The sequence below is a fragment of the Notolepis coatsorum genome, assembly GCF_963971535.1.
Source record: "Notolepis coatsorum genome assembly, chromosome: 19".
NCBI lineage: Eukaryota > Metazoa > Chordata > Actinopteri > Aulopiformes > Paralepididae > Notolepis > Notolepis coatsorum.
In genome coordinates this window covers 35,680,340-35,687,249 of record NC_140183.1, presented here as the reverse complement: position 1 = coordinate 35,687,249, position 6,910 = coordinate 35,680,340, and positions in this window count along the sequence as shown.

Sequence of the window (6,910 nt, the reverse complement as noted above, 5' to 3'; positions counted from 1 at the left end):
TCTGTGATCGAAATCATATTTCTCCCCCGGAGACATGAGATGTACTGGTGAGCAAAACTGGTCAGACTACTGCTTGACCTTACTCCTAGAACCCACCTCACCCCTGCCCACTTTGACAACCTAGGATGGCTTAGAGTAGACGACAGAGTACAACAACTTGCAATGGGCCTGGTCTACAAGATACACTACACAACCAAGGTACCCATGTACATGTCAAAATACTTCCCAAAGGTCAGTGAATACCACGATCACAACACCAGAGGGAGCTCCACAAATCATGTTAAACCCAGATTCGGCTCAAATAAGGGACTAAACACGTTTCGCAATTATGCCACATCAATGTGGAACGCCCTACCCAAAGCAGTAAAGGAATGTGGATCACTACCCACTTTCAAAACCTCTCTCAAGGGACACCTACGGGAGACTGCAATTCAACACTGGCCCCTGTAAATATCCTAACCCAACCCCCTCCAATGTACAGTCATTTACCTAGTATGGTTTTGTCAATAGTTCAATGTACAATTGTGTTTGTTTGTACAGTGTCTCCTCCCCCCCCCCCCTCAATGTACAGTGTTACTTGTTTATACAGTGTGCCCCCCGCCCCCCCCCCCCCCCCCCCCAACCACCTCCAATGTAAATTACCCAGTATGGTTGTCAATATCCCAATGTACCCAACCCCCCCCACCCAACCTCCTCCAATGTACAGTTTCTACGTCAACCCCCCCCACCCAACCTCCTCCAATGTACAGTTTCTACGTCAAATGTATATACTCCCTTTTCTTGACTCCTTCTGTATCACAAACAGTACTGTATTTGCAAATCTGGTATGTCATAAATGTATAGATGTAGCAGTACTGACTATCTGTATGTCATGTATGTCATATATGTCTATATGAATTGAAAATGGAGGACCCTGATGGAAACAAGACAAACGTCTTTCTCAGGTCTGCATCCCCTTAACAATTGTATGTATTGAGCCGTACTGTATTGTACCCATTCTGCAATCTGTTAAATAAAGTTTTCATTCATTCATTCATTCAGCCCCTATCAACTCTCTAACGGTTCAAGAGCGCCATCTGGTAGCCGATCGCCCAGGAAAGAAGTGGAAGCTGTGTTACGGATGTGTTAGCAGAGGGCCCAGGCGCAAACAGATATGAGGGAGAGGTAAAGGTAGATTGTCAAATATGAGCACTGCTCCTTTAATTCGAGTCACTTGGAGCCAGGGGTGAAGTGTAACAAAAACAGCTTTACTTCAAAAAGGAGCAAATAACAAACAAGGATTCTCCAAAGGACAAAAACAAACTCAGCAAAGCTGGCAAGAAAATGATTGCAAAATCTAACTACAAAATAAACACTAACCAAAAACTCGAACTGTAATTGCAAAAAACAAGGAAAGTCACAAAACAAACACTAATACTTGGGAACACTTACTATGAGGCAAAAACAGGATCACGTGAGACAGAGAGCAGAGCAACAGCAAACAGGAATCTCAACATGGAACCGAAACAATGAACAGACAACAAACAGTAGGGAACAAACACCAGATATAGGGGAAACAATTAACACTAGAGAGACAGCAGGGCAATTAGCACAACGAGACACACACGAGGGAAGGCAGAACTAACAGGGCTACAGGAAAACACCAGACCAAACACAATGGGGAATATAAACAGGGAAGCACACAGAACTAACTACACAAGAAGACTGAACACTAGACAGAGTAAACAAAACAACATACAAGGAACTAATAAATAACAATTAACAAGGGAACAAGAGACAATGTAGCAGGGGAAGGGCACAGAGAGACATGTAGACATTGAATATACACCAGTGCACCAGGAGTGAGACAAGGGGAAGTTCAGATGAATGTCCAGCAGGGGGAGGTACAGATGGGAAATGTCTGTGCAAAGGCGGGGGTAAATGTGGGGGTTGTTGAAGAGTACAGGCAGGGAACAAGGGTCCAGGGACAGGCGAATCCTCACAAGCTGGTGCTCATTTCAATTTGGTCTGATCACTCGGTAATAGTCCCAGGACTCGAGCTGATCACGACGGATAGTGATCCGTTACCAATAACTCGATAAACAACATGATTTGGACGTATATACTATTATACAACCTGGAAATGGATCGGATATTTCGACATCCCATAATAGAAAAAATTCTGTTCCACGCTCATCTCCCAACGGCGAGAGGAAGCTACGGTGAGTTTCAGCATTATTTTGTAATGTCTTCTATACTAACTGCTCTAATGATCATATCACCCACACTAGATGAATGATATAACGTTGCCCACGGAATTATAAACGACCCCCCCCCCCCCATCCGGTCATCATCAGATCATACGTAGTAACTTCTAGAAGTACGTCCATTTGACATTTTTTATCTCGCACAGATTCCTACCAAACTGTATTTGATCATCAATATAATGCATTTAGGGCTATAAATCAAGTTCTGGAGAAAGCTGCAGAAAACGATAAAAACATACTTATACTTTAGACCGTATTTTAGTATGAATATGTGAATGAAAAAGTATAACGTTGCTATACCCTGAACAATAGATATAAGACGTTGAATGGGCCATAGTAATGTCAATTTAGCAATAAAATTTAAAAAGTTATAGCCCTGCAAAGAAGGGGAACATCTCCATGTTAAATAGGGCTGGCGAGGGATGGTAAATTATGAATTTAACCCCGGCGATCAAAGTGTTAAATGGGTGTAAACGCGGACTGGTTCGCCGGTTTTGTAAAAGTCAGTCAAAGCTTACCAAAAGCGCGAGCAGTGAACTCCAAGCCCACGTGACTGAACTCAAACTGGAAAGAAACAGACTAAGAAACTCCATGATCAAAACAGGAAAAAAATATTTCATCAATGACAAAACTGAGGAAAACAAAAACAAACCACGTGAACTTTGGAAATTACTCAATAATCAACTAGGCTGCAGTAAAAAACTTAAAACCAGATTCTCAAACATAAACATAAAGACGGACAACACGCTCATCACAGACAAGCTGGATGTATCCAATTACTTAAACATTTTCTTCACAAACATAGCCACAAAAACTGCTAAACAAACTACCCTCCCACTCAGGGCATTATGGGGTAGAACACATAGTAGCATACTACAAGAACCTAGGGGTCCACAAAGACGACTTCAAACTGGAAATGGTAACAACAGATGAGGTACTCAAAAAACTGAGCGCCCTCCAACCTAACAAGGCCACTGGCCATGACAACATCCCCTCCAAATTCCTCAGAGACTCAGCAGCCGCCATCACCCCAGTCATTACACACATAATAAACCTCTCCATAAAACAGGGACACGTCCCCAAGGACTTCAAAATTGCGAGAGTAACACCCCTGCACAAAAAGGGCAGTAAATTAGACCCAGGCAACTACCGCCCTGTTTCTATCCTTACCTCCATCTCGAAAGTCATGGAAAAACTTTTATACGAACAGGTCGAAAAGTACCTTGCGGAAAAAAATCGAATCTATGAATTCCAATCTGGCTTCAGAACATCCCACTCCACTGACACATGCCTTCTCTATTTAAACGACCACATCAAACAAGAGGTGGACGCGGGCAAATACTGTGGCATGATCATGCTGGACCTACAAAAGGCCTTCAACACTGTCAATCACACCATTCTGATTGACAAGCTAAAAGCAATTGGTTTTGATAGTCTATCAGTGAGCTGGATGCAATCCTACCTGGAGGGGAGAGAACAGATGGTGGAGGTAAACGGTACCCTATCCCCCCCCCCCCCCCTCACAGTGAGCTGTGGTGTTCCACAAGGAAGCATACTAGGACCGCTACTGTTCCTAATTTATGCAAATTACATGTCGTCAGCTTGTGAGTGCAACTTGTTCCTGCTTGCGGACGACTCAGCCCTGCTGGTCTCTGACAAGAACAAGTTACAGGTTGAAAAAACCCTCAGCTCGGAACTAGGCAAAATCTGCATATGGCTCGCTGATAACAAACTATCATTACACATGGGCAAAACAGAGTCCATTCTCTTCGGTTCAAATAACAAACTCAGCAAGACCGACGGCTTCTCAGTTACAGTGGGTGACAATATTGTCACAAGGAAAGAAGAAATTACCTACCTGGGTTCCATCCTAGAGGCAAATCTTTCCTGTGACAAAATGGCATCCAATGTAATAAAAAAAGTCAACCAACAAACTCGATTCTTGTACCGGATCTCCTCACTGGTAAACAAGAATACCCTGAAGACTCTGGCAGGAGCACTCATTCAAGGGTACTACGACTATGCTTGCACCTCATGATACCAAAGCACCTCAAAGGCGCTAAAAACAAAATTACAAACAAATCTCAAAACAAACTGGTCAGACTACTGCTTGACCTTACTCCTAGAACCCACCTCACCCCTGCCCACTTTGACAACCAAGGATGGCTTAGAGTAGACGACAGAGTACAGCAACTTGCAATGGGCCTGGTCTACAAGATACACTACACGACCAAGGTACCCATGTACATGTCAAAATACTTCCCAAAGGTCAGTGAATACCACGATCACAACACCAGAGGGAGCTCCACAAATCATGTTAAACCCAGATTCGGCTCAAACAAGGGACTAAACACGTTTTGCAATTATGCCACATCAATGTGGAACGCCCTACCCAAAGCTGTAAAGGAATGTGAATCACTACCCACTTTCAAAAACACTCTCAAAGAACACCTACGGGAGACTGCAATTCGAAACTGGTCCCTGTAAATGTCCTAACCCAACCTCCTCCAATGTACAGTAAATGACCAAGTATGGTTTTGTCAATATTCCAATGTACAGTTTTGCTTGTACAGTTGTACAGTGTCCCCCACCCCTCCTACCTAACCCCCCCCCCCCCCCCCCCCCCCACCCACCCACCCAACCACCTCCAATGTACAGTCCCCCCCCCACCCCCACCCCACCTACCCAACCTCCTCCAATGTACAGTTTCTACGTCAAATGTATATACTCTCTTTTCTGGACTCTTTTTGTATCACAAACAGTACTGTATCTGCAAATCTGGTATGTCATAAATGTATAGATGTAGCAGTACTGTCTATCTGTATGTCATGTATGTCATATATGTTATGATGAATTGAAAATGGGGGACCCTGATGTAAACAAGACGAAAGTCTTTCTCTGGTCTGCTTCCCCTTAACAATTGTATGTATTGTTAACATATGGAATCCTTCCCCTAAACTCAGTCTGGAGGAGGGATATACCAGACTTGGAAGTAGATTTTGATTGGCAAGAAGTCTGGGCAAACGTTCGACTAGCGTCACGCAACCCGGATCATCAACAGATGAATCTTAATTATATTCATAGGACTTACCTGACTCCTATAAGATTGAACCGAATGGGGCTTAAACAAGACTCTCTATGCTCCTTGTGTCTAAGGTGATATCGGTACATTTATATGTATTGGGAATGCCCCCCTGTTAAGATATTCTGGGAAGAAGTAACCACGCAATTATCAAAATTTTTATTTCTGACCATACCTGTACTGCCTTCTGTATTGTTGTTGAATGATGTTTCTCAGTTAGCAGCCTCTATACAGCTAAAGAGACTAATTTTGTCCGGTCTTACGGCTGCTAAAAAGCTGATAGCATCACGCTGGATTCAACCGGATAAAATGTGCCGGAAGGTATGGGTTCTTACTAGGGATGTCCGATATTATCGGCCTACCGATATTATCGGCCGGTATCGGCATTAAAATGTGATATCGGAAAATATCGGTATCGGTTTTCAAAAAGATTATTATTATTATTATTTTTAATTTTTTTTTAACATTTCTATAACCTTTATTTACCCAGGCAAGCAAGCAAGTAAGAACAAATTCTGATTTTATTTATTGTCAAAAGTATGCATAATGTTGTGTTAATTCCACAACAAGAGATATGGTAATGTTAATTACCTGAAATTATTCCATTTTTTTGGGGGGGGGGGAAACCCTGCATATATCGGTATCGGTTGATATCGGTATCGGAAATTAAGAGTTGGACAATATCGGTATATCGGTATCGGTAAAAAAGCCAATATCGAGCATCCCTAGTTCTTACCTATCTCGATGTGATTTATCTAGAGATATCTACAGCAAGAATTTTAGGTGTCAATGAAGCCAGCATTGCAATCTGGTTAGAAGTGGTGGAGAGAATAAAGGTTAGCATATGAATTGTAATCCCTGGTTAGAAACGAAATAATGGATGGATTATCTAAGGGGGGTCCTGAGGGGGGGGGGGGAAGAAGAGCGAGCAAGAGCATATGTATGTATTGTATTGCAAGTATTATGTATATATCTCGTAAACTACATTTATATTGATTCAAATACTGGAATGTATAGTCCTGTGATTTATTGTGGATATTTACTGTTAATGCTTGTGTGTCTAGTTTTGTCATGTCAAAAAAATTATAAAAAAATTTGTTCACAAAAAAACAATTGTATGTATTGAGCTGTACTGTACTGTACCCATTCTGCAATCTGTTAATAAAGTTTTCAATCAATCAATCAATCAGAGCACCAAGGTTCAGAGGGTTCAGAACGGAGCTGGAGCTTCAACCGGAGCTCTGGCGGTGTGAAAGGGCTAATAGAGCCTTTTGGGAAGTGTCGTTCTGAAAAATTCCAATGCAGATCGACAGCTAGCGCTGTCCTCTACAAAATGGCAAAAAAAAACTACAATTCCCATGGTTCAACATTTTTTAAATGGTCGCCTCTCATAAAATAAACAGACCAAATCGAAAAGTAAAATCTATCTAATAACACTTTAACCTATTTCTAAACGAACGTATTGATGATAATATACATTATAAATGCTGTTGTGACATGGTTATGATGTTTATACTTGAATACGTTTGATAAAAACGATACTTTTGTCAAACAGTCTGGAGATATTGATTTATAACATGAT